Here is a 24,401-nt window from a genome sequence, read left to right as displayed (position 1 = left end):
ATACATATATGTGACGTCATAATTACATCAGTCTTACATCATTTCTATATACAAATAAAGCCAAAACTGTCCAACAAACACAAGAAGACAAAAGACGTCATTATAAAACTTGACCACATTGACCTTTAGGAACCTCCATATAAGGCATAGTGGTTGGCTTAACAAAACAAATCTAGACTTGAAGTTCTAAGCTTAGTTGCACATCTGATCACCTATATATATAATATAAATAATGAGTTGGAGACTAGTAAATAACAACAGAGTAAATGTTTTATGAAAGATGTTCAAAACAGATTTAGAAAATAGATTTCAGATCAGAAACAGATTTATATACTTCTTCAGATTTTCATAAGCAGTTATAAGTAGTACATCCATTAGCTAACAGATCAGATTGGTCATAAAGACCCACGTGCAGAGTAGTTGGTCACATAGACCCATATTTACATGAGGTGGTCATGAAGACCAATATTCACTTGAGATGGTCATAAAGACCACGTACAGAGTAAATAAACGGTTATGCATAACCAGTTTCATGAATGGAACCCACGTGAAACCTAAGTACCAGGTAACAGATAACAGATATCACATGAATCATATGATGCTAAGAATGCCACAAATACATTTCAGAAAACTAGACAATCATTCATGATTCACAAATTAACATTTTAGAAAATAGATATATATATATATATATATCATATCATTCAAAAAATACTTACAAGCAAACATAGTTTTACAGAGTTGTTACTCACAGATAGCTCCAGAAGTAGATTAAATAGAGTAGACCGACCAGATAGATCAGGCGAATGAGAACACGTGACCTACACAGATAAATGACAGATACACATTTAAACACACGATCGGTAAGCACTTAACTTATTGCATTTGTTTCTAGGTGTGTTTCTAATTCTTATCCTCATTATTGTAGACTAAATCATGGCTTAAGGATGTTTTAGATGTAATGAGAATGCAAAAAAATGCACTTGGAAAACACTTTGTAAAATTTCAGAAACATGTCAGTTCGCTCGAGCTATGCTTTGGTTGCTCGAGCAGACCCCTTAGTCTGCAAAACTTCTGGATGCTCTCATTTTAGGCTCGAGCTAACTTTTGATCGCTCAAGCCATGTGCCTTGAAAAGGTGAGTTTGTTCGAGCGATGATTGGATCGCTCGAGCCAACTACTCATGTCTACAAAACTTCTGAGAGCTTGCAATGTGCACTCGAGCGAAGAGTTTACTGCTCGAGCGAACAATGCGAATTTTGGAATTTCAAGATTGCTTTTCAAGCTTCAAAACACAACTTTAACACATCAAAGCTCATTCTTTTGGGCCCAAATGTAAAGAAAATTTGTAGAAACTCATAATGCATCATGAATTGGAAATCATCTCGCAAAATCAAGGCCCAAAAGCATGTCAATTCATCAAAATTAAGCTTGAAACTTATATGTACACAACATGCATGCATGAACTTGAAGTCTTTGGTTCCAAAACATGATCAAATGTAGCGAGAAGAGAAGAATCATGTTGAATTTTCAAAATCATGCAAGTATATGCCCATGCATGTGAGAATTCTTGGAAATTAAACTCAAAATGTGATGAAATGGACATGCATGCATAATTTAAATTCTAATTCACCTATTTAAGCTTAATTCTTGTATTAATCTTTAATTTCTCTTGAATTTACATGTAAATCAACCTAATGTCATAAAATGAGGAGTGAACCCTTACCTAGAAGCCTCAATTCTATTGAATTCTAGCAATTCTTGTACAATTCCACCAATTTCCTCACAATAGTTAGCAATTCTCCCTTCTCTAGTTTGATCTCACATTCTCTCTCTCTCTCTCTCTCTCTCTCTCTCTCTCACGTGTTTGAACTCAAGGAAGGTGATGAAATACGTGTGTAAAGTGAGTTCCAGAAGTCACTTGAGCCTTATATAGGTTTGGTTTAATCAAGCTTAATTAATCTTGTTTAGCTTAATTTAATTTATTCTAATTATTTGATTATGAATCAAATTTCAATTAAACCTACCATAGATTTCTAAAAATTCTAAATTACACTTTGACTTAGTCAATTTCGTGTTCAGATGCCGATAAGGCCTTCAATTCACTTGCCAAAATAGAATTTCAAATGGATATTCCTACAACCGACAGATATAAATACAAATAACACATGAAATGTAGAATTAATGCATAATCTCATTCTTAAAACTCAATTAGCATTCTTAATTAAGGATTATTTGCTAATCATGGATCAGGGTTGTCACAGGGATCCACACATTCGTTTGGATAGGTCCAAGCAGCAACGTAATCGTTGTCGTGTGGAGAACAAGAATGTGTATTTAGTTGGCGAAAATCAATTTTTGTGTGAATGGAAATTAATGCCGAAGTTTTCCTCATGGACTATGTTACATGTTTGAATAAGGTGCATTTGTCTTGTCCCGCATTGGAAACATAAAAGAAGGTTGAAGTGTTTATAAGTCTCTAGTTGGACTTTTCGGTTTCAGCCCTAAGGGCACCGCAAGTTCTGTAAGGAGGGGAGTTCTGGACTATGTTGAGTTGGACACAAAAATAACATGCACGCGCTGATGGCCCAAGCCAGGCACAGGTGTGAGGTTGGATCGGCCCATTGCTTATCTTTTTGGGCAAAAAACTTTCGAATTTGAATTTAAATTTTTTGCACAAAAATTCAAACTTCAGATTCAAGTCTTACATTAAAATTCAAAATTTTGAATTCCTAAGGTTGCCTTCTCAAAACCAACCATCTTAGTATCATCCTTAGTGTGCAAATCTTCAAAATTAATTGATGTCAATATTCTTGAACCCTAAATCTTCAAAGGCAATAAAGTTTTGAGTTTGAAAAATAAATATAATAGAGAAGAGAATGAAGTGAGCTAATTGATAATAAATGATACCATGAATGTATGTTAATGATGAAGAAATACAATATTTATATATTAAAATCCTAAACTATATAGGGATGATGGTGTGTGAAGAATATTTTATATTTTTAAATATAAATTTTTTGAATGGATAAAATATACCTCATGTTGTCCTTAATGGTCATTTCATTGAAGGATATTATTGAAATATAAATTTAATCTATTAATGGTGTGTACTGAGAGTATTAGTGGTGTGTAAATAGAATCACCCATTAAAATTCTACATTAAGTTATGTTTGTATAAACAACACTCTTAAAGATTATTACTCCCTCCATTCCAAAATATTAGTCCCGTATTTTATTTTTTTATTGTCCCAAAATATTAGTTCTTTTTGTTTTTCAAAAATTAAGGACTAAAATAACATGAATTTTTTATTTTGCCATTCTTTTAAATTCATTAATTATGATAATTGATATTTTTCAATTTTTATTTTTATTTTTAAATCAAAGGGTAATTTTAAAAAGTTAATATTTTTAAAATATAATAATTGTATTAAAAAAAATTAAATTCCTTAAAATAAATTAATATTTTTAACATTGTGTTGTATGATACGGTGGGCTCACATTTGTATATTTTAACAAATTGTTGTATGATATGGTGGGCTCACATTTGTTGTGAAAGTGAAAAATTGGATGTGTTGTGTTTAACTACGTAGACTGCACTACAAGAAAACTGGCTTATAACAACGTTTTTGTTATGGCGTTTTTTTAAAAAACATTGTTTCAAACGATTTTCAAAATATTTTGTAAGCAACTCATTTAAAAAAACACACGTGCTAGGTGTATTCACATATTTCTTCTTTTTTAGCCCACGCGTTTCTCTCAGTCCTGAGATAGATCTAGGGTTTTCTTCATCACTCCTCTTTCGTATGGTGAAAGTTCACTAGATTGAGCATCGTAGGCTCCGATTCACGATCGTAATCTCTATCCGACTCTCTCTATCTTGGCTCAAAGCTCTTGATCAGTCCGATTTGAAGATTAATTTTGTGACTCTCATTTTCTGATTTTTTGATTTTGTTTATGTACGCAACTCAGATCTGTATCTACGATGTCAGATCTGTATCTACAATCTCAGATCTGTTTGATATGTATACACTAATTTATTTTAAAGAGAACACAGATCGATTATCGATCGATCGATTGATCTACGATCTCAAAGCATATTAACATCCTCAAATCAACTCTATTTCTGACTCATTCGTGGTGATCTTTGTTAGTCTATCACATTAATCAACATTGACTTCATCTTTCTGAATGGTTGTGGTTTTGTACAGTACAGGTTCTGTGTGTTTTTTCTAATGATCTGTAAGTTTTTTCTTATGGTGATCTGTAAGTTTTTTCTTATGGTGAAAGTTCACAAAAATGTTTGTTGGTCCATCACATTAATCAACATTGACTTCATCTTTCTGAATGGTTGTGGTTTTGTACAGTACAGGTTCTGTGAGTGTTGGTTTTTGTGCGTAATTGACTGGTAAAGTGCGACTGAGAAATTTTGGAGTTTGTTTCTTCCTCTTATATATGAAAATGGAAGATATCACCTTGGATATTCTTGTTCTTGTTCTTCTCGCCTCTCAAGGGTATGACTAAGTCTCTGTTTTTGTATTTGTTTTTGTTTTTTAAGAAATGTTTTAACCATTTTTTGTTCAACTTTATTCATGGTACCATCAATTGTACATTTCTTTTTTTGTATAGTTTGCATAGTTCTTGTTTTCTCTTTTAGACTCCTTAGTTTGATTAAGAGTTATTGAACATGCTAATTGGATCTTTTCTAGGTGATCATCAACTTTTAGAGTGTGTTTGAACTCTTTATGTCTTTTTTTCATGCTTGATTATCAGAATTTTTTGTAATTGTAGAAATTTACAGGCAATTTCTAACAACGATAAAATAATTGAAAAATGAAAAATTAAATAAACATTTACCATTTTTGGACATGGTTATTTTGTAATACGTGATGTTGCTACTTGGATTTTGTACAAGGTACGTGAAAAGCTTGTGTCAAAGCCTTGCTCACATGGTGTTTGATTTTTGTTCTGTTTAAGATTTTTGACAAGCTTTATGTGATTTGAGCTGCTAGTAATTTGGAATTTATTTTCTAAATTTCATTTGCTAGGCAATCAACATATTTATTTACATGGAATTTTCTTAATTATGTCTATCAGATTGAAGAAGATAGTCACTGAATTCCTTTAGTAAGTGGGTTTTCAAGGATTTTGCTTGTAGTGTTGTAAATGGGAAAACACTAGTGGACCAAAGATATTGATGAGCAAATTGGGGATAATCAGCCAGGCTGTGTGTGGGGTGCCCTTCATGCTCTTGACTATCATCACTGGCATTACAATATTAAAAAGCTGCTACCCCACAAGAAGCATAATGGACCAAGACATGTGAAAGGTAAGTGATATGAATTTGCACTGTGCTTTCTTCTTCTTGGTGATTATGGATGACATACAAGGTTAGAAGTCCAGATTTGGTGCTCTATTTATTATTTTGGTCTTTGTAGAACCTTTGATTTTTTCGAACTCTTCAATTCTAGTTACTTTTATTAGACTCATCAAATACACAAATTTATACTTTATGCTAAGAATTTGTTTGGATTTTTACTTTCCCCCCCCCCTTTTCTTACTAGTTATGTTTGGAGATTAATTTCCTCAATAGAGCTACTGTGGATAATTTCACATGCGGATTCTGATGTTAGCATTTCTTTTCCAAACTCATGTTCAAATGTTTTAATTTTTTTTTTTTTTTTGTGTTGAAAATATTAAATTAGAAAAGAAACTAAAGTCTGTGGAAATTTACTCCATTCAATAGTTTCAACTTCCAACTAGAAATGATGAATTCTGCCATGGGATGGTTGAAGGAGTGAGGAACTGTAACTGTTGAGAGTGGTCCATTTTGCTTGATTTTGAGTCCTTCAAATGAGAGAAATAAGAGATCTTTTAAAGGGGTATAATACCCAACGGACAGGTTAAAATGTCCAATTTTTTTGAGCTTATTGTATAGTTGTTCAACTAAGTAGATATCGATCAAAAAAAAAAAAAAAAAACTAAATAGATAAACTTTTCTTTTGATGCTTTTAACAGAATTTATAGCTAGTTCAATCGGCAAGTTTCATCTATATCTTTTGTTGTTGGATGATTCTCTTGCATACGTGGTAGTTCTTTTGTGGAGTTTAATATATATTTATCGATTTCCTTTTCCTTTGTGCTAAGAGATTTGAAACTAAGACTTACCCCATCCTGTCCACCCCATCCATTCATCATTTGAGCCAAGTAACTGTATTATTTTGATTCCATGCAGTTGTGAAGGAATGTGCATAAGGTCGTTTCATGCCACTGTTGAAGCTGGTTCTGAATCCATATGTGAATCTCTCTGCCTTTCTGATGAACTAGTAGATGTACACTAGCCTTTGGTTTCTACTTTATATTCTCTTTTAGCTTGTATTGTTTTGGTTGTTAATGATGTTTGATAGATTGTTGGCACGTTCTGAAGTACATGTGATGTATGTATTTTACAGGCAATACAAAAATTTTTATGTGAGAACTATCAAAAGAAGCAGCACCAGTATTTCTCTTGTAGGGAATTAGGTTCTTATGATAAATTGTCTGGTGCAGAGGTAGGAGTTCTTCTGGAAAATTGAACTAATATTTTAATGTTGACTGTACATTTTCCCCATTGGATCTTCATAGAATTATTTTTGGTTAAGTTTAGCTATTATCATTATAAAAATTGAAGTTATTCCATCAAGAGCAAAATTTAGCCACTTAGTGTTTCTAGAGCAACATTTAAAATAATCTTCTTGGTTAAATTTCAACAAATATTTTGAAATGAGATAGAATAATTATTTTAAATTATTAATGAGTCCATCAATCCCTGGAGATGCTTAGTGTGAAGTCATATTGGATGATTTTGTGTTGCATAATTCTCCTCCCCTCCCTCCCCTCCCATCCTCCTCCTCTTTTATGGTTTTTATTTTTCATGAAACTTATATCTTAGTCTTCATAATGCTGTCTGTATGCTTGGCTCCTTTGATCTGCTAGCTTGAGTTCCATTAGGGTGTCTAGATGCTTCTTGGGATAGTTTGGTCTTGGCCTTTGTATTTTGGATCACTCTTTGGTTTTATGTTCCTTATTCTTCATGCTATTTTGCTTATTTTATTTGCTTTGTAAAGAGATTTTGATGGTGATCAATTTTTTTTTATTTTTTTCTATTTGTTCTAGAAGTCTGGTTGTTGGGTTGTATTTTTGCTTTTCTTTTCCCAAAGACATAGATTAGAAATTTGAGTTTATTTATGAGTCTATTCACTTCTATTTTCCTGATTTGATTTTAATATGTATTTCTGGATTATTAATTCCATCTAGTTTTCAAATAATTGATTAGAATTCCATAATTGAGGTGAATATATTAGCATGCCAATTCACATTTCTATAATGAGTTATGTTGGTTGACTTCCTTGACCTCATTGTGAGCAGTGATTGGATCTGCATCTGATTTGCCCAAAATTTTACCTTCTAAATGCCTTGTGGATCTTTCCCTGTGTTTCTACAACATGTGGTCTCTTTTACCATCCACATTGTGTTGCAAAACTGCTCCACCGTAAGAGTGCAGCTGAGGCAGAAGAGCTTCGGAAGAAGATAGCTGCTGGGGAATTTTCCACATGTCCCATTCATAAATGCATTGTCTGCAAACTGGGTGAAAATAAGTTGGATCCTGATTTGCAATTTGCAGTTTGCAGACGTTGTCCCAAGTCGTACCACAGAAAATGCTTGCCGGGTAACCATTTAAATGTTTCCACAATGTTTCGCCTGTTTCTGAATGCTATCTTGAAAACCATAAAAATAAGTTGGATCCTGATTTGCAATTTGCAGTTTGCAGACGTTGTCCCAAGTCGTACCACCGAAAATGCTTGCCGGGTAACCATTTAAATGTTTCCACAATGTTCCACCTGTTTCTGAATGCTATCATGAAAACGTATGGTCTAATTTAACTACTAGTTTTCAATGGTTGATGCTTGGTTTACTTTGATCAGGAATATTACTTTTGAAGATCTGGAGGATGAGGGCATCCTGCAAAGGGCTTGGGAAGGTCTTATTCCAAACCGTATTTTGATTTATTACATGTAAGTGCCCTTATTCTTTTGCTCCTCTCCTTTATTTTTTCTGCAGTGGCTTGCAAATTAGTTAATTAAAATTTTCCTTTTACAAGAGAACATGAGATTGATGATGAAATTAGGACTCCAATTAGAAACCACATAAAGTTCCCGGATGATGGACAAAATAAGGAAAGACAAGCATTAGAGCTACTCTTGAGCAAAAGGAAAGTTCTGCAGAAGGAGAGAACTCTGGCCTCAACAGATGCTTCCAGAAAGAGAACTCTTGGAAATATAGCGATCCCGGCTTCCCTTTTCTTTAATTGTTGTATCCGGACTTTGGTTCCGTGGAGTAAGTTGTTGTGTGTTTTGTTTACATCCTCTACTCCTTGTGTTCGAGTCTTGGGTTGTGTTGGGCAAGTTTGAAACAGGTTGGTTGAACTTGGAAACCAAGAGTAGTTGTCCAGATTTTGGCCTTCACGCTCGAGCTGGGATTTTGACGCTCGAGCGGGCCCTTCGTTGTTGTCTGTCCGCTCGAGCGGAGTTTTCGACGCTCGAGCGTAGTTTTCCATCTTCCAGTACCTCCTCTGCAGTGTTGTACGCTCGAGCGGGAGTTTTGACGCTCGAGTGGGATATTGTGTGTGACGCTCGAGCGGGAGAGTTGACGCTCGAGCAGAGACCTAGTTCTGTAAAAGTTCTAGGAGTGTGTATCCGCCGCTCGAGCGGGATTGTTGTAGCTCGAGCGGGAGTCTGTGAGTGACGCTCAAGCGGGGCGTTTGACGCTTGAGCGGGGCGACTGGGTTAAAGCTCCGTGTTTTGACTTTTCAAATCACTTTTTCCACTTCTCTTCTCTCTCTTACTTTTCCAAAAACACCATTGTTGAGCTTCTCACTCTAGAGCTCTACCTTCTCTCTAGGTATTGATCTAGTATGAGTGATTTCCTCACCTTTGGCCTTTACAAAAAAGTTGTTGATCATCGAGGGCTATCTTTTGATCCGAAAAGTTCGTGGTTTGGAGCATTTTCGTTTTCTTCACCTTCTTGGTTGGGAGTCATTCTTTGAGGTAGGGATATCCTACTCCTCTCTGTGAGTTTTGTCTTTAAATTTTAGTAGTTTGAGATGTTGGGGTTGGTTTGGTAATTTCGTGAAAGTTTGAGGCCTTTGTGTAAGTTTACAAAAGTTGGGGTTTTAGCTATATAAAACCTAAATGCATATTTGACATGAATGAATGAAGTAAATGTTGAAACATTGATGAAAGTGAAAATGTTAATTATGGAAAATGCCCTAATTACATTGATTGATTAATTTGTAAAATTAATTGTTGGAAATTGGAAAAGAGAAGGGATAAAAGGGTGTAGTAGAGTCACTTATCGCTCACCGAATTAAAATGTTGATTTAATATCCATTTGTGCATTTATTTTCTGTTTAGAAATAACTGCTTTGGGCTATCGGTGGAGGATGGTCGTGATTGTTGTAGACAATGCATGATGATTAGGCAAACTAAAACTAATTGATTGAACGTGTCATAGAGTATGACGGTGGATTGAATACATTAATTTTATGTATTGATTGATTGTGTATAGAACCTTTGTGTTTATATGCATTGTGTATAGAGGAGGAGATGGGGGATGTACTCCGCGGTTTAGGGGAAGATGGGGGATGTACCTCTAAACCGGATAGTGTTGGGAGGAGATGGGGGATGAACTCCGTAGATACAGCTCATATGCTTGTCTAGAGAAGTGAAGGTACAGCTCATAGGCTTATCTTTGAGAAGTGTAGATATAGCTCATATGCTTGTCTAGTGAAGTGTGGATATAGCTTATATGCTTATCTGTTGATGCGTGATATGTTTATCTATTGATATGTTGATATAGCTAATATGCTTATCTACTAAATAAAGGTGGAGAATGAAAAGTAACATAGACTTGTATGTTATGAAACTGTGATGAGATATATGTGGATGTGTCGGTGTTGGCCATCTATCAATTGCTAATCTTTTAGTCATCGTTCATAGTTGGTTTAGTATATCTCTGCTGGGCTGTGGCTCACCCTATATGGGAATATCATTTTCAGATACCGGTAGCATGCCACCTCCAAGGGCGTAGCATGGGAGGCTAGAGGCCGGCGGACTTTTGTCGTTTTATTTCTTTGATGTATTACATGTAGATTCAAGCCAAGGGCTTAATGTGTAAATGAGTTATCACTCTTTTGTTGTAACCAAGTGTTAACTTGGAAAGCTGTAAGCCCGTAGGGCATTTGCTTTTGTTGTTAACATGTAATACTTTTGTAAGAAACTACTCTGATGAATAGAAGAATGTTTATCTTTATTACCAATTCATGTCTATATTGATGGGTTTAATGTTACTATTTTGAGGGCGTTACAGGAAAGGTATAGAAAGGGGTGGATTTGTCTTCAATTACCACAGTGGATGATTCTTCAAAGAACAGTGCGAGAAAATTGACTGGATCCAATTATTCAAAGAAACAGAAAGTGGGGGATATAACCAGAAAGCCTCTGAACAGCACTGGCTCTACAAAAGTCAGTAAGTCCTTCACTGATGGAAACAAGTTTTCCTTCAGGAATAGTGTGTACAACTTGATCAGAATTATTCAAAGAAACATAAATTTTTTATTTTTTAAATTTTTGGTAAGAGCATTTAAATATCCAGGTGTGCTGATTGGTGAATTTCAGATTTTTTTTGTTTTTTAAAGATTGGGATGAATTTTATAACTTAAATATGCTTTATATGCTTTTTACGAACATGTACAGTCGAATTGTTCTGTAAAATATTGAATTTGATGGTTTTATCAACTTTTATTTTTATTTTCTGGTATGATGTGTTTTGTGCAAATTGGAATGTGAATGGAATGTAAATAACCACCTCATAGCATATTTTATATTAATTAAATTAACAAATAAAGGAAAAAAAGATGGCGTTTTTGTTGAAAATGCCACTATATATTGTGACGTCATCAATTATTTTTGGTTGAATTATTTAAGCAAATTAAATGGTATACCAACGTTTATGAAAACGTCACTATAAGTATCAGTGACGTTTATAAAACGCCTTATACCTATAGCGACGGCCGTATCAGCGACGTAATGTAAAAACGTTGGTATAGCCTTTGGCGGCGTTTTTACCACTTTATAGCGGCGTATTTGAAACGCCGGTAAAGGCAATTTTTCCTGCAGTGCTGCCATAACTTACGGAATAGTCTCTCAGTCATCCCTTTTGCTTGCAGAGACTTTGCTATTATTATATAGTAAGTAAATCATTAAAACACTAGCTACTCCATAGCTCTCAACAAATTAATTCTATGACCAATTATTGTTTATAGAGTACCTTAACAAATTTGTTGAGATATTGTTCATTAACTATTCAATAGTTTATTTATTTATTTATTTTTTTTTTTTTGAGATAGATTTGGCCTCACTATCCTGAATTTCTCTGGTATTTTCAGAGATATAGAAAGTCTAATGGATGATATATTTAATAAGGTAAACTTCATAAAATAGAAAAATGGTTTTGGATTATAATTTATGCAAAATTTGTTGAGCCTGCAAATTCTATAAGGTGTCGATGACAGTAAAATTTTGAAATTTTTCTTAGAATTGAAAAAGTCTAACATACAATGTCATAATCACATATGTATAAGATATACTGCCTCTGTCTCAAGTTGTTTATCTAGTTTGAAAAACAATACCTTAAAAATAATTTTATAGTGTCAAAGCTTTTAAATTTTTTTTTTACACAAATTGAAAATACTTAATAAGATCTTTTAATTGGTGAACTTTAAAAAAAAAAAAAAAATCATTACAAGAATTCAAGTCTATGTTTTTGGTGCAGACAAATAATTTGGGATGTAAGGAGTAATAAACATCATCTATCGCGACATAGTTCCCAAATAAATTTGGGGTTGATTACATAATGGAAATGGGATTGATTATCTAATGGAAATGGGTTTGATTAATAGTGATAAGATACGATTTTTAGTCTTACGACCTTGCTCACCATGACCATCTCCATACTGGTACATGCATTGAGCCATCCTAGCAAAGTTTATTTCAATTTCAATAAAATTCTGGGAGAAGGGAGAATCCATAACTCGATCTCGATTCTTCTTCTTCCATGTCTCACCAATCAAGTATTTTATGTGTTAACTCGGAAAGGTAGCCGAGTTGGTTGAGGGTAAGGGACTAAAGATCTGGAAGTATGTTTCTCACTAGGTCTCAAGTTCAAATCTCACCCCCAACTGGTTATTGGTTGGCCATTGCGTCTTTGTCCGGTCGATCAACTCAGGACCCCGAGATTGTTAGCTCCATACACTACCCACATGGTAAGGAGCCCACTATCCACATGGTGTGGGTGGCACCATGTGGTAAAGGAAGCTGGTGGGGTAGTACCAACTCACCAAAGGTAGATGGTGAGGATAGCACAACCAAGCCCACTCATTGTTGTCACCAAACCTACTCCTCATCTCTTATTATAAATTGAGATGAGTGAGAAGGGGTTGTATATGAGAGTGACACACAGAGCTGAAGAAAGCAAACACAGAGTGTATAATCTGTGAGTGAGAGTGCATTCTATAGAGGGTTGTGAAGTGTGAGTTGTAATCTCCCTCCAGGATAATTCTATAGCGGATATCACTCCCATGGATGTAGGCAATTGCCAAACCATGTAAATCTCTTGTTTTATTGTGTGTGATTCATTTCTGGGGTCCCATAGTCCTATCAAGTGGTATCAAAGCCTCGTCGGTTGCATTTCGGAACAAAAATAGTGTGTTTTTCGAAACTGCCCAGAAATCAAGTTGCTCAAAATCAGGTTTTGAGCATACCAGGAGCAAGGTCTCTTGGAGAAGAGTCTAGAACAGCAAAGAAGAGCCCCAGAAGGGCTTGCACGCCCTTCCTGAATTCGGTGCATGAATCTCACGCTCTGCACGCGCCACACACACCGTGAAAAACAACCGCCGCGTGATCTCACTCTCTCCCACGCCCACCACGCGCTGCTCAAGGAAGAAGACGAGTGTATTGCGTGTGTTGTGACATCATATGCCACGTCACTGACACGTGGCTGCAACGACATCACCACGTCACTGACACGTGGCTCCCAAGTCAGCAGCCTGGTGCCACGTGGCTGCCACATCATCAAGTCTAGTGCCGCGTGGCTGACCACGTCAGCACCCTTGTTGACTAGTCAACCCAAAGGTGAGAGTTATCCACTGCTGCGCGGCTAAGGTACACCTGCAGATCTGAAACTGTCCAAACTGTTTTGGCTTGACCTGAGCCATTCTATGTCCGTTTTTGACGATCCAATAGTGTTTTCCAACTATTTGGAGTATTCCGGACACATCCGTATGGTCAGATTTTTCAGTTGGAGTTTTCTATAAAAAGAAAGAATACGATGAAGGAATCCACATCAACTTCAGGATCTATGTTCTAGTTGACTGCTTCCAATTATGCAATTTTGAAGTCACAGATAGAAGACATCATGTTTTATAAAGACCTATTGGACCCTATTTTTGTAAAAAAGGTTAAACCTAAAGGTGTAAAATATGATGACTGGATAAAGATGAACCACAAGACTATCAGTTATATCAGACAATGGATAGACCACGGTGTGTACCATCATCTCGCCGAGGAGACAGATGCCTATTCTCTATGGACAATGTTAGACGACATGTACCAGTCAAAAATCGCTCGGAACAAAGCCTTGGTGATGAGAAGGCTTGTCAATTTGAAGTTGAAGAATGGTATGTCTGCCGCCGAGTACACCAGTGAATTTAAAAATTTGGTGAATCAGCTTACAACCGTCAAGATGCGCTTAGACAATGAAATGCAAGCCGTACTACTGCTTAGTTCTTTACCGGACAGTTGGGAGACGTTGGTGGTCTCTCTTAGTAACTCTACACCAGAAGAGAAGCTGACCATGAGCATGGTCACAGACGCCATGTACAATGAAGAGACAAGAAGGAAAGACATAGGAGGTAATCAGTCCCATGCTCTTGTCATAGAAGATAAAGGTAGAGAAAGAGGTAAAGGACGAGGTAGAGGAAGAAGCAAGAGTAGAGGCAGCTGGAACAACAAGAGTAAATCCAGAGACAACAAAGATCGAGGTAACTTCAACTTCACTTGCTTTCACTTTGGCTAGGAGGGTCACATAAAGAGAAACTATCCAAGCCAGAAAGAGAAAGGCCAAAGCAATAAGTTAAAAGGAGATGAGAACACAACAGCCACAACAACTGATAAAATAGTTTTTGCAGTTGGTGAAGAGGAGGATTGCCATCACGTGGCTGACCACAGCTACACAGAATGGGTGATAGACACAGCTGCATCCTATCACGCCACTTCCCACAGAGAACTTTTCTGCTCGTACAATGTTGGAGATTTTGGCACTGTTCGAATTGGGAATTCTAGCTATTCGAAGATTGTGGGTATTGGTGACATTAGCATTCAGACTAATGTCGAGAACAAGCTGGTTCTCAAATATGTGAGGCATGTTCCAAATTTACGCCTCAATCTTATCTCCGGAAGCGCCCTGGACCGACAGGTCTATACAAGTACATTCAGAAATGGCCGTTAGAAGCTGACATGAGGAGCTTTGACAATCGCCAAAGGAGAGATGTCTTCAACATTCTATAAAACTTAAACAAAGATCTGTCTGGAAAGTCTTAATGCAACAGAAGACAAGGAGTCACCGGACTTATGGCATAGAAGACTGGCTCACATGAGTGAGAAGGGATTGCATCTATTGGCAAAGCAATCTAGAATACCCTTATCCAAATGGAGTGTCTTGAAGCTGTGTGATCATTGCCTTTATGACAAACAACATCGAGTATCATTCAATTCAACGAGCAAGAGAAAAACAGAAGTGCTCAGTATGGTATACTAGATGTTTGTGGCCCAATCGAAGTGGAGTCACATGGCGGCCGCAAGTATTTTCTGATTTTCATTGATGATGCATCAAGGAAGTTGTGGGTGTATTTTCTGAAGACAAAGGATAAGATATTTCAGCACTTTCAGAAGTTCCATGCAATAGTGGAAAGAGAGGCCGAGAAGAAGTTGAAGTGTCTTCTCACAGACAATGGAGGCAAGTACACTTCCAATGCTTTTGTAGCATATTGTGCCAGCAAAGGTATCCGGCACGAGACACCAGTTCCTGGCACCCCATAACACAATGGTGTGGCAGAAAGGATGAACCGCACTATTATTGAAAGAGTCAGATGCATGCTCAAAATGGGAAAGTTGCCAAAGTCATTCTGAGCTGAAGCTGCCCGTACAGCATGTTATCTCATCAACAGGTCGCCTTCAGTCCCGTTGAATTTTGCGATACCTGAGGAAGTCTAGTCCAGAAGAAAGGTATCATATTCTCACTTGAGAGTCTTCGGGTGTAAGGCTTTTACACACATCTCCACGGAAAACAGACAGAAGCTTGATGACAAGTCCACTCCATGCATATTTGTGGGCTATTCAGATGCAGCATTTGGGTATAAGGTGTGAGACCCAGTGAAAAGAAAATGTTCAGGAGCAGAGATGCTATGTTCCAGGAAGACTAGACAGTAGCAGATTTTGAGAAATCTGCAAAGTCTAGAGATGTCATCACTCCAGACTTATTTCCATCTCCCAAGCCATCACAAAATGCTAGATGTGATGTGCAACAAGAAGTGCCAGAGTTGCAGTATCCTATGCCAGAAATTGAGGATCAAGAGGAAAGACATGAAGACCCGGATGAAGAGGGTATTGAGCAGGGGGAGCAACCCCTTCAATCAGAGGCAACTGGGCCTTAGTTGCGAAGATCTGGAAGAGCTTCCCTGCCATCAACCAAATATCCCATCCCTCAGTATATTCTAATTACTGATGAGGGGGAGCCCGAGAGTTTTTCGGAAGCCAAGAGTCATACAGAGAAAAACTGTTAGATGCAAGCCATGAAGGAGGAGGTGAGTTCTTTGCAAAAGAACCACACTTATGAGCTTGTTCCACTTCCAAGAGACATGAGAGCCTTGAAGAACAAATGGGTGTATAAGTTGAAGAAAGATGGAAACGGTAAACTATTGCAATATTGTAGACACCCCATTTTTGACCGACCTTAAGACTCAGACGTCACCGATTGAGCGCTTGGTGATGTTGCATAATGTGCTTGTTCAGAAGCTTCAGAGTCACGGCCGCGAGCCCTGCCTCCGGACTTCCGAACCCTCTTCTGTGCCTTGTCTCGGTTTGCGAACCAGACTCGATTTTCTCTGCTTCTTTTCCCGAGGAGAGGGAGAGGTCCCGTAGACCATCTCTCAATGTCCGTAGGCTACATTTGGTGGCCGTAGGCCATTTTTCCCATTTCGGAGTCCAGTTTCCGGTTTTCGGAGCCGTCAGGCCGTGTGCCTCGGTTCGGGACCGCTTAACCATCTCCTATTGTTTTGATTTTTGGCATACATCTTATTTACTCCCTTTTGAGGGACACTGGGGCCTGAGAAACCCACTTCGTGGCCGAACGCCACTTTCGGTGCTTAACAGCCCATTTTCGGGACCCCGAACTGCGCGTTTCGGCCCCCGAACATTCGTTTTGCAACGGTTTTCATTCATTTTTGGCAGGTACCTCTGTTTTATCACCGGGGAGGTCACTGAAGGGTGAGAGGCCAGTAATTGTTGCGGCAACCAGTTATACATCCTCCGACGCCCTCCGGCGCCCGTTTTTCACACTTCCGGGCTAATGTTGAACACCTTGGGTCCACATTCTTGAACTTTGAACCACATATTTGTGATGTACACACTTGGGAGGACCCTAAAAGTTGGTGGCCGGCCATTAATGCTACTTGACCCTTTTGACCCCCTCCTTCCGGGCTAATGTTGAACACCTTGGGCCCATTTTCTCAAACTTTGAACCACATATTTGTGATGTACACACTTGGGAGGACCCTAAAAGTTGGTGGCCGGCCAGTAATTCTACTTGACCCTTTTGACCCCCTCCTTCCGGGCTAATGTTGAACCCCTTGGACCCATTTTCTTGAACTTTGAACCACAGGGTTGTGCTGTACACAGATAGGAGGACACCATCAATTGGTGGCCAGCCAGAAAATCTGATTGACCCTTTTGACCCCTAGCCGGCCGGCTAGGGGGTGTGGCCGGCTGGCCACCTGCAGCAAAAGTACCTGGCCGGCCGAGATCCTTGCACTGTGCACTTTACAGCTGTGGAGCTTTATCCCCCAGAAAAGATCTTTATCCGGGGGATATTTTGTGGGGGAAAGTTGCTCTCCTTTTCCCCCACCTTTACACCCCCTTCTTGGCCTTTATAACAAGCAAGCTATATCACATTCAAGGGTTAGAAAACTTCACCTTCAAGCTTCCATACACAACTCCATCTCTATACCTCTCATTTCCTTGAAAATCTCTAAGTCCCTAAGCACCATTTCTTCTACACCACCAAGCTCTACCACCACCACCTCATTTCCAGCAACAAGGAAGGCTTCTCAAAGGCCAAAGGAGCTACAAATTGGTCCAAGAAGCAACAAAAGCATTTAGTCTTCAAGGGTGAGTAACATTTCTTCACTTTGACCCTTTTTCTTGATCCATTTGTAAGCCCCACATGCTTTTTGTTTCAAGCTCCGGCCCCAACTGAAAGTGACCCTCTTTCGAGCTCATCTTCACTTTTCATTAAGGGCTCAACCCTGTTTGAGCCCTCCATAATACACTTGCTTCATTGATCCTCTTATATGTCATAATCTTGCATGCTATTTTTGGCCCATGAGTAATCTGTTTTTGAGCATGTTGTAAACTGATATTAGGCTTATTTTGAGCCCCTCTTCAATATTGAAGAAGGGCTCAACACCATTTGGGACTTCCATGTTGTACTTACCTTTATACTCCTCTTTTCTTCCCCATTCTTGCATGCAATGGCAGCCTACCATGCTTTTGTTTTTGGCCATTTTACAGTTCTGAAAAAGTTCTTATTTTAGTCTATTCTTCATGTTTCATTTAGGTCCTTTCATGTTTTGGGACCTCCATATGCTACTTCATGTTATATCTCTCTTTTATTCCCCATTCTTGCATGTTTAGTTAGCCTGTCATTCTTTTGTTTTTGGCCATTTTACAGTTCTGGAAATAGTCCTATTTTGGCCCATTCTACATTTTTTATTAAGGGTCTTTGGCTGTTTGGTGAATATTTTGCATACTTCATGTTATAGCCATTTTTGAGCCTCATTTTGCATTGCATTTTTAGCATGTTTGTATACTGATTTTGAGGCTGCCATATACTGTAAATATTCATATTTTTAGTCCCTCTTCAGTGTTGTAGAAGGGAATTTTTCAGTTTGGATTTTGCTTATATCACTTGCTTCATTACCCCTCTTTTGGCCCCTATTCTTGCATGCTATTTTTGCCATACCTATGCTTGCTGTTTGGCCTTGTTTATAACTGTGAAAGTGCCTTTTTTGGGACTGCCTAGCTTCTGTGTTTGCATTGCATGTCCATATTGTGCATGTTTGGCATAGCTATAAGCCATTTAGGGTGCCTAAATTCACATTTCGGGACAATTCCATGCATTTCATGTCATTTCGCTTCATTTCGGGACTGTTTTCCCCCATATTTTACTGCTGAAATTCCATTAGAATGATTGCTATCCATTTCATGTCATTACATCACATTTTGCCATTGCCTCGGTTTGCGTGCCCGTGTGCACGCATTTCGAGGCACCTCATTTTCACCCACCGGCATCCTATGTGAGTGTGGATGAGGCTCACTCATGTTGGTATAAGCCCATATCATGTTTTCATGTCATTTGCATCGCATTCTATCATTGCCTCGGTTTGCGTGCCCGTGTGCACGCATTTCGAGGCACTTCATTTTCATCAACCGGCTTCCTATGTGAGTGTGGCTGAGGCTCACTCATGTTGGTATAAGCCCATATCATGTTTTCATGTCATTACATCGCATTTTGCCATTGCCTCTGTTCGCGTGCCCGTGTGCACGCATTTCGAGGCACTTCATTTTTATCCGTCGGCATCCTATGTGAGTGTGGCTGAGGCTCACTCATGTTGGTATAAGCCCATATCATGTTCCCATGTCATTGCATTGCATTCTGTCATCGCCTCGGTTTGCGTGCCCGTGTGCACGCATTTCGAGGCACCTCGGCATCCTATGTGAGTGTGGCTGAGGCTCACTCATGTTGGTATAAGCCCATATCATGTTCCCATGTCATTGCATTGCATTCTGTCATCGCCTCGGTTTGCGTGCCCGTGTGCACGCATTTCGAGGCACCTCATTTTCATCCGTCGGCATCCTATGTGAGTGTGGCTGAGGCTCACTCATGTTGGTATAAGCCCATATCATATTTTCATGTCATTTGCATTGCGTATGTCATCGCCTCGGTTTGCGTGCCCTTGTGCACGCATTTCGAGGCACTCCATTTTCATCCGCCGGCCTCTTATGTGAGTGCGGCTGAGGCTCTCTCATGTTGGTATAAGCCCATATCATGTTTTCATGTCATTTGCATTGCGTATGCCATCGCCTCGGTTTGCGTGCCCGCGTGCACGCATTTCGAGGCATCTCATTTTCACAGCATAGTGCATGCTAGGTTGTATCTTAGATTGCATTCTATCATTTTCTCAGTTTGCGTGCACGCATTTCGAGGCATCTCATTTTCACAGCATAGTGCATACTAGGTTGTATCTTAGATCGCATTCATGCATTTTCTCGGTTTGCGTGCCCGTGTGCACGCATTTCGAGGCATCTCATTTTCATAGCATTGTGCATGTTAGGATTGCATCTTAGTTGCATTCCATGCATATCATGCATATTGCATCATGTTCGGGATATGAGTTAGCCCGGGCACGGGAAACGAGGTACATTTCGTACTCCGAGTGACGGAATGTGTCTCAATTCCCCAGTCACCGACACTCCGGATTATCCATGATGGAGTTAGGTTTTAGCTGTAGTTTCATGTGCATTCATCCTATATTGAATTGTGCATTTCGACTCCTCGGCCATCATGCCTCGGTGTGCGTGATTGGTGGCACGAGGATCGAGACGTGCATATATTTGTGCAAATACATTGCTATGCCCCTTTCTTGCTCTCTGTTGCAGCAAGACGAAGAATCATCAACTTTTTGGGGCTTGGCACGCATTTCAAGAGCAGGTGTAAACAGAGGCCAATTGGGGCATCCCGGTGGATTTCCGCGCAAGGCAACCCGAACATGCATCATCCATCAGAAGCAAGGCAGTCCCTGGCTTGCATGCCAGTTTTATTTATTTTCTTAGTTAATTTGTTAATTAATTAGGATTTTGTAATATTTTGGACTGTAATATTCTTTTATTCGGGACTGTAATATTTGGACTGTATTATTTATTCGGACCCTCCGCGCGAGGGCACAACTGTAATAAGTGTGCGTGTGTGTGTTGTATGTCTTCCAACCCCACGTCTTTCTCCCTTTTATTTATCCGCTTATGATGGTTAGATTAGGGCATATTTAAATTAGCATACAGTATGACAGCATGTCTGCATTCATTCACCTGTTTTGCATGCACCGGGCTCGGCGCATCATACTAACTGTATTGTATTTTCAATTCCAAATTGAATACATGATAGTTGTAGCATTCCATATGCCATCTTAGAATAGCCGAGCCTGCTATAATTGCATTTTGCATGTGTTGCATTAGGCATTTCTGCATACTTAGGATCATGCATGATTTCTAATGTAGTTTCTATTTTGGCTTGGAGTACTTGGTAAGTTCTACGCTTTAGCATCCTTGCATGCATGTGAGTGAATGCCATGAATAGCATGCTTACCATGAGGCTAATTGCTTATGTGATATATCTGCCTGAATGCCCGTGGGTGAAGGTTGGGTTACTTAAATTGGAATAAATCATCAAATGTTTTAAGCCTACCTGCGGGTAGCAAACCATTTTCAAAAGCAAAAACAAAATGTTTTGTTCCAATTCAGGCGATCCAGTCTATACTTGTATGCTGTGCGCATCACATAGTAACCTAGGCTAATAACCGGATTAAGAGCTCACAATGTTTTCAAAAATTGATATCATGGTTAGTAGAGGCCGGTCTATGACCGGGCGAGCGGGGGTGCTCACGAAGTGACCTTCCCCAATCGTACCCAAGTTCCCGAGCCGAGGCAACTTTGGTGATGACGGGCGCGTGGCCTTTTGGCACCGAGTCAGGGTTTCTTAAATTTCCCAAAATAAAATATTTAGGTGGCGACTCTGTATCTGGCAAAGCAGTCCATGTTTGGCACTTCTTTCAAAAATCAGTTTTCTCAAAACGATTTGCCGGATTTGGACTCTTTGGTTCAGACTTAGAACCGTGACTACAAAAAGTCGAGTCCGAGCTGTAGCGAGGTCCCCCCGCGGGCTTGTTACAGTTTCTGGCGACTCTGCTGGGGATTTAGAGAACTTGACTCGAACTCATGATATCTGTTTTTGACTACACTTGTGTGATTCTTTGCATTGCATTTGCATTGGTGCGCCTAGGACACCGTGTTTGCCATCTGCTATTCCTGAATGGTTTGCCGGAGGCTTGTCTTGTCAAGGCATGACCATAAGGCTGACCGGTTGTGGGCTCTGCCAGTATGGGAACACAAACCCTGGTTTTACCGGGGCACCCTCTTTGACCATTCGACTTAGTGCATATTCGGATCCATAGTGACCATTCCAAATTAGGACAGGTTGCTTACCCGTTTATAGGTTGTTTGAAACCGCTGCGTGCGTAGTGAAACCCTAGTTCCTGACAAAATAGGACAGGGAAACCCTACCCCAACATAGGGGTGTTTTGGCTCTCACTTATCTGTTATGTGCTTTAGAGTGCGTCTCTACAGGAATGCATGTATCAGTATATGAGTTTGGGCATCAGGCCTGCGGGCATCAGTTCAGTATTGTCAGTATCAGGCCTGAGGGCATCAGTTCAGTATTGTCGGAATCAGGCCTGCGGGCATCAATTCAGTACATGAGTTTGGGTATCAGGCCTGCGGGCATCAGCCAGTATTTGAGAATTAGTTATCTGCGGATATCAGATTCTGTTTTAGGGGACAGTGATACAGGGATAATAATCAGTGTTTGAGGACAGTGTGTTATTCAGCTTATTGACTGTGTGTTGATTATGCCCGGCTGTGTGTCATGCATTTTATTTTAAGCTGTTATGCTGCCCGCTTATCTGTTTATTTATTTCCTTTTCGCTTTATTTATCTTTTGCTAGGTCAATTTTTAGCACAATTGCTTCCAACCCAGCAGGCATTCCCCAAGCACTTTGGACACGAGGTCGTCGACTCCATCGATCCGAGGATCTAATCGACGGACAGCCAGTGTTCCATTCTCTACCCCCTGTTACCAGAAGGAAGCAGAAAAAGCGCAGTATATCTGAACAGAGATCACCAGAACAGTGGTTTCCCCCATCAGTGGACAGTCGGATTGAGATCCCCATTGAGACAAATCTGCCAGTAGTTCAGAAAAATCAAAACAGTATGACGGCACCAACAGGAGTTGAGGAAATGATGCGCCAAATGCAGGAAACCATGCGGGCCATGCAGCAGGATGCCGTTCGCCGGGACGAACTCGCTAAGCAACAGGCCGAAATTATGACCCAGCAGGCTGAGCTGATTACCAGACTGCAACAACAGAATACAGCATCTGCTTCACAACAAATTCCTCCTCCGGCGAGGGCTCCATTACCTGAGCAGACACCTGCTGTTCAGAACGCTCCTCCAAACACCCAGAATACTGTACCGACTATCCAGAACCCGCAAGAGGACACCAATCTTCCAACGGGGCCAGCTCCGCCCCCGCTTCCACCACAACTGTCCAAGGTCCATACATCCAATCACCCGGACTCTCCCTTTGAGGTCGAGGTTGATCATACAGCTCTGAAATTGAGCAAACTGGAGAAGCTCTTTAAGAAATCCCAAGGGGTCAAGGCTATGCCGGATATCGAAGACGGATATACCGAGGAGGCCGTAACACTCCCCGATAGGTTCAAAATGCCACAAATCGACCGCTTTGATGGGTCCGGCGACCCCATGGTCCATATCCGACTGTTTGCAGACATCTTGTGGCCAATGGGCCTAACACGACCACAGAAGCTTTCACTATTCGGTCGAACCCTATCAGGTGTGGCCTCCCACTGGTACGCAAAGTTACAAGATGAAGTGAAGAAAAATTGGGATGAAATGGCTGAGGCCTTTGTCACGCAATATTCATACAACACTCAGATCGAGATCACAACCCGTGATCTTGAAACGACAAGGCAAGAGCCCAAGGAAACTTTCTCGGACTTTGTGATCCGATGGAGGGCAAAGGCATCAATGATGACTTTAAGGCCCACTGACAAAGATCAAATCCGGATGATTGTGCGCAATCTCCACCCAAAGTTGATGCAGAGAATGATTGTAGTCCCCTTCCCTACTTTCGCAGATTTACATGAGATGGGGGTGCAAATCGAAGACGCAATGTTTGACCACGACAGAGAACAACCGAGGAGGACCTTCAACCGTAACAACAATGCAGGCCCGAGTGGCACTGCAAATACGAGAGCCTCAGAAGTTAGTATGGTCACCACCACTCCCCCTCCCCCTCCAAGGCCCATGACCGCCACACCCTTCTCCGGCGCGTTCGGAAGCAACACACAAACCAACAGATTCCAACCGCGAGGCCAAAGAACCTTTACCCCACTATACATGCCCCTAACCAAAGTTCTGGGAATATTGATCAGGAAAAATCATTTAAAACCCCTGGAGCCAAAGCCATTACCGAATCCACTCCCCCCCTCTTATGACCCGTCAAAGTACTGCGCGTATCACCAACAACACGGTCACGACACCGACCGTTGTTACAGATTGCGTCATGAGATCCAAGATCTTATTGACAAGCAGGTGATCGCGCCTCCTGATAAACCCAATGTCACAACCAACCCTCTCCCGCCACATAACCAACCTCCCCCTCCCAAAAGAATTAATTTTATCCAGACTGGGGTCGCATCTTACGATCCTAGCATCTATATTACGCCCACCCACCTACCCAAGCCGGAGGTGCTCCTTCCCGATTGCACTGACTTCTTGTGCATGGTGGACATCTCCAAAACCCAACCAGAACCGATGGTGGTGACCGTCGAAGACAGGGCAGGGCAGATTTTGGGAGAGAATGAGATTGTTGAATCCGGGACTGGACAGAGTTTTGCTGGGGGAGCCTATGATCCAAGCAAGTACGTCCTATCAACGAGCCGAATTGGGCTAGGTATAGAATTGCTAGAGACAGGAGAGCTATGCATGATCCGGGGGGATGGATCTGGGCTATGGGCAGATGATCTGACAGCCGTAGAGGAAGACTTTGCCAACCTGCAATTTCTCGATGACCAGGAACTGGGGGATGCGTCAATCAATTGGTACGATTATGAGGGAT

The 24,401-nt window shown here is 40.0% G+C and overlaps 1 long non-coding RNA gene and 1 pseudogene across 3 annotated transcripts; one reads left to right on the top strand and one right to left on the bottom strand.

Moving 5' to 3' along the window:
- The first annotated feature begins 3,776 nt into the window (after positions 1–3,776).
- LOC145819685 (uncharacterized) lies at positions 3,777–8,051 on the top strand. 3 transcript variants are annotated; one of them, XR_014360458.1, is made up of 6 exons: positions 3,777–4,513; positions 5,097–5,328; positions 6,235–6,296; positions 7,407–7,707; positions 7,803–7,847; positions 7,964–8,051. It is a non-coding gene; the product is annotated as an uncharacterized LOC145819685 (long non-coding RNA). The 3 variants fall into 3 exon arrangements; XR_014360456.1 differs by having other exon boundaries at positions 6,235–6,331; XR_014360457.1 differs by lacking the exon at positions 6,235–6,296 and having other exon boundaries at positions 4,166–4,513.
- A 3,916-nt stretch (positions 8,052–11,967) lies between these two features.
- Positions 11,968–24,401, bottom strand: part of LOC114299393 ((-)-alpha-terpineol synthase-like) — a 107,910-nt pseudogene continuing 95,476 nt past the window's right edge.

Source organism: Camellia sinensis, chromosome 2 (assembly GCF_055761805.1).
Source record: "Camellia sinensis isolate YWXY chromosome 2, ASM5576180v1, whole genome shotgun sequence".
NCBI classification, from domain to species: domain Eukaryota; kingdom Viridiplantae; phylum Streptophyta; class Magnoliopsida; order Ericales; family Theaceae; genus Camellia; species Camellia sinensis.
The sequence above is the reverse complement of the archived record's forward strand: the minus strand, read 5'-3'. Positions and strand labels throughout refer to the sequence as shown.